The 11,653-nt window shown below is 37.4% G+C and overlaps 1 pseudogene; it reads right to left on the minus strand.

The window, feature by feature from the left end:
- LOC119245662 (spliceosome-associated protein CWC15 homolog) overlaps positions 1-585 on the minus strand; it is an 81,454-nt pseudogene extending 80,869 nt beyond the window's left edge.
- Positions 586-11,653: the final 11,068 nt, after the last annotated feature.

Below are 11,653 nucleotides of genomic sequence, written 5' to 3' on the forward strand. Positions count from 1 at the left end.
TGAAACAGTATCATCATCTCACCTCCTTTTAACTTTAAAGTTGGCCTTTGAAGATGGGCCAGTGAGATTAAGGAGAGTGTTTTGTTTGACCATGTTTTCCACACTGATTCTTTCTTCAGCTTTTTTTTTTTATTGTTCCTTCTTGGCCTGATCTTCAGTTCTTTCTTTATTTTTTTAATTTTTTCCAGCTCTGCAAGAAGACCTGCAGTATCATTATCAACATTACTCACTTCTCAAAATCTTTATGTTTATCTTCCTCAACTGTTTGAGGATCATCTGCATCAAGGTCTGCAGCAGGAATCTGGTCTAACCTAGGCTTCTTTGACACTGAAGAGGTTTCATTTTCCAAGCTGGATAATCTCTATTTTTTCCCTTGTGAAACAGCTCTTTCTCTTCCAACTTTCTCCTTAAGTCATGGTTCTGAACCTCTTCAAGGTCATCCTTAGTGGTTTGTCTATAATTTATGTTTGTATGGAAAGGTAGGTCTCCACTAGAATACTGTTTTGAAAGTCGGCTCTAATTAACTTCTTTTCCTCTCCCACCCCTTGCAGGTTCAAAAGCTTGTCTTGCTGCTGTAGTTATCATTTATGGTTGGCCAAGGTCTGATGCAGCAATCTATGGAGATCATACAAGCGCCATTATGACCCTTGGCTCCCAGAAACCTCTGCATTGAGTTATATCCTTTTATCATAAACTGGCAATCCAGTAAGTAAATGTATTTTTCTGAATTCGGTGAGCTGCTCTAGTAAATTAATCAAGCCCAAGGAAAGGGTCACGGGCACTTTGATTTACAGTTAGTCAGAAACAAAGGTAACAACTTGGACTTTAAACTGGCATCTGAAATTGAGGATGGGTCAATCTTGTGGAATTGAGCCCTTAAACTCTGAGAGCAGATGCTATCTCCAGGTACCCGTCAGATTTGAATCAAATTGTAGTATATGTAACTGAGATCAATAGGTTCATGTTCTTGGTGGGTGTCTAGGTGGAATGAAAGACATTGCCAGAATGGAGTGCACAAAGGACAATATTTCCTGTGACAAGAAAAGATGACAGCAAAACTATTGTTCCCAAAGATATCATCTCCTAGAGGGGATAGTTAGGTAAAACCATATAGTATTATTTAGTGTGGGAGGGGGGTCTTTAAGAATGTCTTCATTTCCTGTGCCAGCACCTGCTGGTCTTTATCTTTAGCCAGGGAGGTCTGCTAAAAGCATACCTTTAGGGAAACATGAAAATATATCATATACCTGACTTACCCAGGTCAAGAAACTTGTGCACAAAGTGACCTATACCTGGTGACCTAGGCCAACAGGGGAAATTTCTTAACTCTTACTACCATGTGCTCACAGATACGCAGGTGGTGCAGAGTTAGAATTAGGTGTAAGTGACCCTCCTCCCTCTACTTCTGGTATCAGAAGTAGTGTTGTAGTAGAGTAACGAGAGTGGGGGAGACACACAGAGGCGTGTTTTTCCTCTGAAATTTGTAACAAAAAATGATAATTATATAAATAATTTTTCTAATTATTTAAAACTTTTAAAAAGGAAATTGAGTGTTTAAACAAAAATAATAATAACATATTATAAGTTTTATAACATATGTAAAAGTAAGATGTATAGCAACAATGAAATAAAGGCGAGAAGAGGAAAATGGCAGACTATTTTAGAGATCTTAAATTGTATCCAAAATAGTATAATATCACTTGGAGGTACTGAAGGTAGACTGCAATAAGTTAAAGTTATATACAATAATTCAAAATTTGACCACTAAAATAAAAACCAAAAATTATAGATAATCAGCTAACAAAGGGAATGAAATGGAAACAAAAATACTTGACTACTGGAAAAAAAGGAACAGAGAACAGATGAGAAAAATAGAAAACAAACAAAGATACTAGACTCAAATGAACCATATCAATTATGACAAATTATAACTGGTCTAAACACTCAATTTAAAGTCATAGATTGGAAGACTGGGTCAAAAGCAAGGGGCAACTATGTGTTAATCTATAAGAAATACACTTTAATTTTAAAAGCACAAATAGAATAAAAGTAAAATGTTCAATAAAGGTATACTAAGGGAAAGAAATCTGGAGAGGCTAAATTTTATAAGAGAAGAAAATAGATTTTAGGGTAAAGAGTAAGCCACACGGGGGAAAGGATATTTAATAATGATAAATAAGTCCATTAAATAAGAGGTTATAGCATTATAAATGTCTACATGTCTAATAACAGTGTTGAAATACATGTAGCAAAATCAGGGGCCTCCCCAGTGGCGCAGGGGTTGAGCGCTGGGCTGTGAATGAATCTGCCCACAGCCTTTGCAGTGCTAGTTCCATCCGGGCCGCTGGGCGAGGGTCCCTCTTGGCTCGCAGACCTCTCCTGCCGCCCGCTGCTCCCCTCAGCAGTGTACTTGGTCACTGCCTGCTCTGCTCTCCGCTCTGGCTCTGGTGAATTCTCTCACCAGGGAGAATTTCACTGTACTGGGTACAATTTCACTGTACCCAGTGCTTGTATTAAAAAAAAAAAAAAGGGGAAGAAAGAAAGAAAGAAATACATGTAGCAAAATCAGATAGAACTGTTAGGAAAAACCCCGTTTTTTTTTTCTCATTTAATAAATATTTATTGTGCTGACAATACACCAGGTACTATGATATAAAAGTGATCTAAACAGACAAAAATTTCTGTAGGCTTATAGCAATCTAATGGGGGAGAAAGCAACCAAAAAAATATATTCTATGGAGTAACAGAAATGGTAAATGCTATGGAGAAATAAAGGAGATGAGGATAGAAACAAAGAGTGTTGTTAATGGAATAAAGTGTTGATGAAATGCCTCTCTGAAAAGTTAATATTTCATCAAAGAACCAAAGGAGCTGAAAAAGCAAACCAATGTGTCTAACTGAAGGAAAGGATTTATGACAATTTCAAGTATCATTTTCAAATATAACTTCTGTGTGAAAAGATGCTATAGAGGAATAAGGATAGAAGCAGGGAAATTCTCCTAAAACTGGGTAATACGTAATTGTGACTTAGACTAGGATAGTAGGAAAGGAAGTGTTAAGAAATGACAAGATTATGAATTTACTTTCAAAGTAGAGATAACATGATTTCCTGACTGGGATGGGGTAATAATGATAGAGCGGAAATAAAGTCAATTCCATACATTCATCATAAGCAAGTGAAAAAATGGCATCCCTGGAGAGGAGTAGGGGTATGCTTGGGAAAGGCAGGGATCTGACTTTGGATCTGTTAGGTTTGAGACCTCTGCTAGTTAACTAATTCAAAATACTAAGCACATACTGGTTATGTGGGTTTGGAGTACATGAAAAGATTGAGCTAGAGACAGACTCAGGAATCATGGAAATCCAATTATTTTCCTGTGTCCCCTCTACTCTTACACTACTAACAACTCACAATACTCTGACACTAGATATGTGGGATATTTTCCACAAGAAATTCTCTGACACCAGTTGGGTGTCCTTCAATTTAACTCAGTTCAATTCTGAATGTATCTATCTGGAGATAGTATCAGATTCCACAGATTAAGGATTCAGTTCCACAAGACTTCTCCCAACCCACTTCAAATACCAAACATAAAGCCAGGTTATCACCTGTGCTTCTGACCTATCATCTGCAAGTCTGAGGCTCTCATGATCCTCTATCTCTGGGTTTGATTAATTTGGTAGAGCAGTCACAGACCTCAGGGAAGCATTTATTTACCAGTTTAATAAATGACATGATAAAAGATACAGATCAACAGCCAGATGAAAAGATACAAAAGGAAAGGTCTAGGAGGCCCCTAGGCACAGGAGCATGTGTCCTCATGGAGTTGAGGGTTTATCACACTCCTGATAATGTGGATGTGTTAAGCAACCTGAATTTTTCTGAACCCCACACTATTGGGATTTCAGTCTTCCTCACGTAGACACACTCAATTATTAACTCAATTTCCAGCTCCTATACACTCTCTGGAGAATGGGGGGGGGTGAGGCTGAAAATTTTAAGCTTCTAATCAGAGCCTGATATTTTTGGTGACCAGTCCCCATCTAAGAGACATCACAGAATCCACTCATTAGAGAAAAAGATGCTCCTGGAGCTCTTATTCCTCAGGAACTGACAATGATTTTAAGAGTTCTGTGCCAGAAACCAGGAACTAGGGACTGAGACATACATGTACTTTTTTTCTATTATGTTCAACAGGGCAACAAGGGGGACTCAAACTGTCCAAGGACAGTGCCCAGATAGTTTATCAGTCATTGTCTGAGTTCACCTGCATGCACGATTGCAAGACTACTCAAGTTCAGAGAACAACAATAATGGGATTTATTTAAACCAAGGGGAAAAAAGAGTTACTGAGGCCACAAGTGGCTGTTTACCTCACCAAAAGCAGTATTTAGTGTTTTAAAGTCCTATACACAAAGGCTCCCAAGATGGCATCTTTCCACCACTGATGGCCTGGAGCACACAGCATCCAGACTATAGGCTGTGTACCAACTCAGGAAGACAGCAGAAGACACAACAGGAGATGCTCATCGGAGCTATTGAGATGAACCAGCACAGCACCAGATAATTGACACTCAAAGCAGCAGCTTCAGCAGCCAAATGACCTGACAAATGGCCATACTCACACAGCTCAGCAAGGCGCCCAGGTCGAGGGCCTTTTTCTTCCAGGATATAACAGCAGCAAAGCTGGCAATCAAGTCTTACTTCTCCTTTCCCTATTTGGATTCCTTGTATGTCTTTCTCTTGTCTTATTGCCCTGGCTAGGACTTCCAGTATTATATTGAAAAGCAGTGGTGAGAGTGGACATCCTTGTCTTGTTCCTGATCTTAAGGGAAAGGCCTTCAGCTTTTCGGCATTGAGAAAAATATTGGTGGTGGGTTTGTCGTATATGGCTTTTATCATGTTAAGGTATGTTCCTTCTATTCCGAGAATTTCGAAGGCCTTCATCATAAATGGATGTTGGACTTTGTCGAATGCTTTCTAAGCATCTATTGATATGGTCATGTGGTTTTTATTTTTCTTTTTGTTGATATGTTGGATTACACTGATCGATTTTCATATGTTGAACCATACTTGTGGCCCTGGGATGAATCTCACTTGATCATGGTGTACTATCCCTTTGATGCATTGTTGGATTCTGTTGGCAAGGATTTTGTTGAGGATTTTGAGTGTTCATTAGGGAGATTGGCCTGTAATTTTCTCTTTTTTGTGCTGTTTTTGTTTGGTTTTGGTATTAGTGTAATGTTGGTTTTGTAGAATGTATTTGGTAGTATTCCTTCTTTTTTCAATTTTTTGAAAGAGTTTGTGTAGGATAGGCACAAATTCACTGCTGAGCGTTTGGTAGAATTCATTTGTGAAGTCATTTGGACATGGGCTTTTGTTTTGGGGGAGTGCTTTGATTACTGCCTCAATTTTGCTGCTTGTAATTGGTCTGTTTATGTGTTCTAATTCTTCTTTGTCTAGCTTTGGATGATTGTATCGTTCTAGAAATTTGTCCATCTCTTCTAGGTTGTTGAATTTGTTTGCATATAAGTGTTCATAGTAATCTCTGATTATTCTTTTGATTTCTACTGAGTCTGTTGTGATTTTTCCTCTTTCATTTATAGTCCTATTTATATGTGTTTTCTCCCATTTATTTCTTTGTGAGCCTGGCTAGGTTAGAGATTTGTCTAATTTGCTTATATTTTCAAAGAACCAACTTTTGGTTTCATTGATCTTTTGGATTATTTTTTAAATTTCCTTTTTTTTTATTTCTGCTTTGATTTTTATTATTTCTTTTCTTCTACCAGCTTTAGGGTTTTTTGTTGTTCTTTTTTCTAGCTCTTTGAGATGTGAGATTAGGTTGTTTCTTTGAGTTCTTTCTTGTTTCTTGATGTGAGCTTGTATTGCTATATATTTTCTTCTTATTATTACTTTTGCTGCATCCCATACATTCTGGAAAGTGGTGTCCTCCTTCTAGTTCAACTCAAAGTATTTTTTTTGATTTCTTCTTTGATCTCCTCATTAGTCCAGTGGTCTTCCAGTAGTGTGGGTTTCAATCTCCATGAAGTGGAAGTGTTCCTTGTTTTCTTTTCATAATTTATCTACTTTGATGCCTTAATGATCAGAGAAGATAGTTGAAATGATTTGATCTTCACGTATCTGTTGATGTTTGTCTTGTGGCCCAGTATGTGATTGATTCTGGAGAATGATCTGTGTGAGCTTGAGAAAAATGTGTACTTGGATTTTTTGGGGTGCAGTGTCCTATAGATGTCTGTTAATCCCATGAGTTCTATGTCTTTATTTAGGGCTCTAGTGTCTTTATTTTATGTCTCATTGATCTGTCCATTGGTGAGAGTGGAGTGTTGAAGTCTCCCACTATATATGTATTTTCTTTAATGTCCATTTTCAGAGCTGATAATAACTGTCTAATATATTTTGACGCTCCTTCATTTGGTGAGAATATGTTGATGACTGTTATAGCTTCCTGATGTAATGTCCCTTTGATCATAATGTAGTGTCCATCTATGTCTCTTTTTACTTTTTTTAATTTGAAGTCTATTTCATCTGATATAAGTGTAGCTGTTCCTGCCTTCTTTTTTGGTCCACTCGCTTGTAAGATTGTTTTCCAACCTTTTACTTTCAGTATGTGTTTCTCTCTTATGGTTAAATGTGTTTCCTGGAGACAGCAGAAGGATGGGTTTTGTTTTTTAATCCAGCATGCTATTCTGTGTCTTTTTATTGATGAGTTTAATCCATTTACATTTAAAGCTAATATTGATATGTTTGTCTTTTTTGTGATTTTATTCCTCACTTTATTCTGTTCTTCTTGATCATTCCTCTGTTGGTTATGGCTTTAGGAATTCTTGTAGAATTTTTTGGAGTGTGGGTTTAGTTGTAAAGAATTTCTGGAGCTTCTGCTTGTTTGAGAAGGTCCATACTTTTTCTTCATAGAGGAAGGAGACTTTTCAGGATAAAGTATTCTTGGTTGGCATTTGCTGTCTTGAAGTTTGTTGAATATGTTACTCCATTCTCTTCTTGCCTGTAGTGTTTCTTCAGAGAAGTCTGAGGTTAGCCTGATTGATTTTCCCTCATAAGTTATCTGTTTCTTCCCCCTTGACAGTCTCATTATTTTGTCTTTGTCTTCGACTCTTGCAAGCTTTACTATAATATGTGTTGCTGAAGTTTTCTTTTCATTGTGGTAATTGGGTGTTTTTCTCACTTCTTCTATGTCTATATTTGTCTCCTTTTTCATACTTGGAAAGTTTTCTTCAATTATCTCCTTGAATAATTTCTCAGATCCTTTGTCTCTCTCCTCACCCCCTGGAATGCCTATAACTCTTATATTTCCTCTCTTCATGGAGTGTGATAATTGTCTAAGGGTATTCTCATTCTACTTCCTTTGCATTTCTCTCCCTTTTTCTTTTTTGGCTCTTTTTATTTCTGTATCTTCAAGAGTACTGATCTGTTCTTCCATTTCCTCGATTTTGTTTTCAATGCTTTTCCAAAAGCTCTTTGTCTCCTCGAGTAATCTTTTAGTTTCCTCCTTTTCTTTTATTTCCTTTCTTAAGGTTTCATTTTCATTCTTCAGTTCATTGATTATCTGTCTCATCTCATTATACTTTTTAATCATGATGATTGTTAATTCTCTATCTGAAAGGCAGAGAAGTTGTTACCTGTCATTTATCACTAGGTGGCACCAGAGATCTTTCCTAGTATCCTTCCAGAGCTGTGCTTTTTTTTTTTTCCCCTGTGGGTCTCTGGGGAACTGAGTGGTGGTGACATGGAATGACTCAACGGCGTTGGGTGCTGTGTTTGCCCTGTTCCACGTGTCGTGGGGATCCCATGCCCTGAATTTCTTGGCCCGGATCTCAGTTCTGAAGCCCTCAGATCTGGGATGCAGTGGTAGCCCAGTTCAGTGTCCAAAGAAATGTCTCCTTTTGCACCCTGCTCTGGTGCCTGGTTTCTGATTACTCAGTGAGGGTCATTCACCTCAGTGAGGGTTCCCACGTGTCTCCCCATGAACCTAGGTTGCAGGCACAGGGATCTGGGCAGCTGCGATCTATATCTGCTTTTTGAGCGGGTGCGGGCTTTTCTGCACAAGCTTAAGGTTAGAAAGCAGTGCCCCTCCCCTCTTCCCACTAGTATACTGTCAGAGGAGTCTGCTGAAATGAAAGATTTAAAGGAGATCCAGAGTCTCATAACATAATACAAAAAATTTCAAGATATAACAAAAATCACTCATCATGATACAGGAAAATCTCAACTTGAATTAGAAAAGACAATCTATAGTCACCAGCACAGAATACACAGATGCTGGAATTATTTGACAAATATTTTAGAGCAGTTGTCTTATAAATGTTTCAACATGTATTTACAAACACACTTGAGATAAATAAAAAGTAGAAAATCTCAGCAAAGAAATATAAAAGCTCAGCAAAGAAATAGAAGACATAAGGAGACTCAAATTTTAGAACTAAAAATGTAAAGATCAAAATAATTAAAAATCAGAGAATTCAGAGAATTAAATAAGTGAATCCAAATGTAGAACAATAAATGTTACCTAATATGAACAAAGGGGGAAATAAACTGGAAAAAAATAACAGGGCTTCACATACTTACTGGACTCTTACAAAAGATTTAATATTCCCATCATTACAACCTCACAAGGAGAGAGAAAGATGATGGAGGTTTAAGTGTATTTGAAGAAATACTAACAGCAAATTTCCCAAATTTGTGTGTGTGTGTGTGAGGACATTCATGAATTCAGCAAGAGAGAAATGATGTATTATTTATAAGGAGGAAACAATTAAACTGGCAATGGGTTTCCCATCAGAAGCCACAGAGATTAGAAAATAGGAAAACAGTCTCCAACTGCTGCAAGAAAAGACTGTTAACATAGAATTCTTGATGTAGAGGAAATATAGAGATCAAGACATTCTCAGATGAAGAAAAACTAAGAGAATCTGTCATCAGTAGACTCTCCTGAAAGAATTGCTAGGAAAAAATTCTCTAAATAGAGAGAATGATAAAAGAAGGTGTCTTAGAACATCAGGGAGAAAGAACAATGGCAAGAGCAAAATTAAGGATAAGATTACTTTTCTAAATTATGTTTGAATTCAAGGAAAAATTATAGCATTATGGGCTTCACAAAGTATGTAGAGAAATATTTAAGGTGATTCTACCATAGATATGGGAGGGCAAAGGAATTAAAAGGTAGAAAGTTTTCTATACTTGAACTGATAAGTGAAGACACAGGTAGCCTGTGATAAGTAATGTACATATGTGTGTAATAATATGTCAAATATAAACTATAATATTTAGAGCAATAACTAAGTATGCAAAGAGACTTAAAAACACTATATATAAATGAAAATAGGATTCCAAAAATTGTACAAGTGAACCTCCAAACCTTGGACGCATTTTCTCTTAATCCTCCTTTTAGACACAACTATAAACTCTGGAAATAATGCAAGAAGCAGCCAAAGAAGAACTGTGACAGGTGGAAAGAGGAAGTTGAACTAGTTAGAGACCTCAGGACAATAAGAACAACTTTGTGGGAGAGTGTCTTATGACATCTGTCCCCTCTACACTCAACAGAATGAAGCAATCCAGGAGGCCTGGGATTTCCCAAACTCCAATCTATTAGTGTCAGAAAGTTCAGATTAACTTATATGTCCCTCAGATTGAAGTGCCATCATCAATGTCGGTGGAGCCTGGCATCAGTGGTCAGGAGGATCCATCAGGAAACCTCCTTGTTGCCTCTTGGGGCAACGTTGGGAGTGGCATGGGATGAGAGAGATAACTCATACTACTTGTGGGGCAATGAGAGGCCTAGAGGAACTACACTGGGAAGTAATGTGCAGCCCCCATCCAAAGCAGTCTCATATTTATGAGCATCAAGTGCAAAGATGGGGCAAGCACATAGGGAGTTTACATGGCAGGAGTGTGCATGCTGGGAGTGTACATGTGTGAGGGATGCATTATCCGGGATGTAAGCTAGGGTGGAGTGACCAGGGGCCATTGCCTGAGAGGCTCCATTGATACAGTCAGCCTAAACGTATTATCTCTATTCTAATAACTGCTTGCTGTTTTCAGCAGACACTGGTTTCCCGGTATGTTCCTCATTCCAGGACTTTTGCTTGATGAGAGACTCCCTGCATGACCCTACACATAGCTGACAAGCAAGAACTTTGAACACTAAGACCATATTCCCAAGACTAAGAAGGGCTGGGTGTCCTAGACCTGCTGATAATTAGCAGCTGGGAGATGCTTTTCTTCCCTGCTGGCCTATCTATCCTCATCAGGAATAAGGGGCAACAAGGTGGCAGGATCCAGTATTCCCACCACAGCAAGCAGCTTTGCTCAGGAAGCTTCTATAACCCCAGGACTGAGATACCGTTATAAGGAATTTTAAAGCAGCCTTTATAAAAATGCTTGAACAAGAAATTAAAAATTCTCTAAACAGATGAGAATATAAAAGTTCTTGGTAAAAAAGATAATATAATAACAAAATTATAAAACTCTCCCTGGATAGGTTGAATGGTGAAGTGGAGAAGGATAGAGGATAGAATCTGTGAATTGAGGACATAGCAATAGAATTTACCCAATCTGAACATTGAAATAGATGAAAAGCAAATAAAGCACAAGCTCAAGAACCTGTGACAAAATAACAAGAATTCTAATGGAATGCTGCTGTTTACAAGAAACTCACTTCAAATAAAGCTGAAAAATATTAGAATAGAAAAATGCAAGGAAAGAATTCTATGCCATGATTAAGTGGAACTTGTTCACCTTCACTACTGCATTGCTAGTACATAACACCATTCTTGGTACATTGTAAATGTCTCACACTGATTTGTGGGATGAATGAATGAATGGAATCATTGTTTTATTTTTATTGGAGTAACATTGCATTATAATATTATATAATTTCAGGTGCTCATTGTTGAGAACCAGTGCTTGTATATACTGCATTGAGGTCACTGCTAAAAGTCCAGTTCTAGCCTCACATTGTTTCCTTTTCCCCCTGTTTACTTGCCCACCTCCCTCTTTTCTTTTGGTAACCATTAATTAGTCCTATAGTCCAAAAGTTTATTTTTTGTTTTATTTAGTTCATCTGTTTTCTTTATATACTACATATGTATTATGTATTACAAATACATACTACACTCATACTACATGTGAGTGTATATACTACAAGTGAGTGTAATAGTGTTTGTTTTCCTTCCTGTCTGGCTTATTTCACTAAGCATAATTCTATGTAGATCCATCCATTTTGTTCAAAATGGCAGAATTTCATCTTTTTAAAAAATAGGTGAATAGTATTCCATTGTATATATATACAACATCTTCTTTTTTTTTTAAATATTAAATTTTATTTTTATATTCCCCCATACAATTGCAAACGCCCCATTCTGACCCCACTCCTTCCCCTCCCGCCCCCCACCCCCCAAAAAGTGTCTCTGGTTCATAGTTTTTTGTTGATTTTGATTTTCACTTTCTTATATTCATTTTCCTGGTCCCTTATTTAAGTTTTCTAGATTCCTGCTATGAGTGAGACCATCCGGTATTTTTCTTTTTCTTTTTGGCTTATTTCGCTGAGCATGATCCCTTCCAGTGCCATCCATGTTGCTGCAAATTGCATGTGTTTATCTTTTTTGAATGCTGAGT

This window comes from Talpa occidentalis, unplaced genomic scaffold (assembly GCF_014898055.3).
Source record: "Talpa occidentalis isolate TD23 unplaced genomic scaffold, MPIMG_talOcc4v2.1 talOcc4.15, whole genome shotgun sequence".
NCBI classification, from domain to species: domain Eukaryota; kingdom Metazoa; phylum Chordata; class Mammalia; order Eulipotyphla; family Talpidae; genus Talpa; species Talpa occidentalis.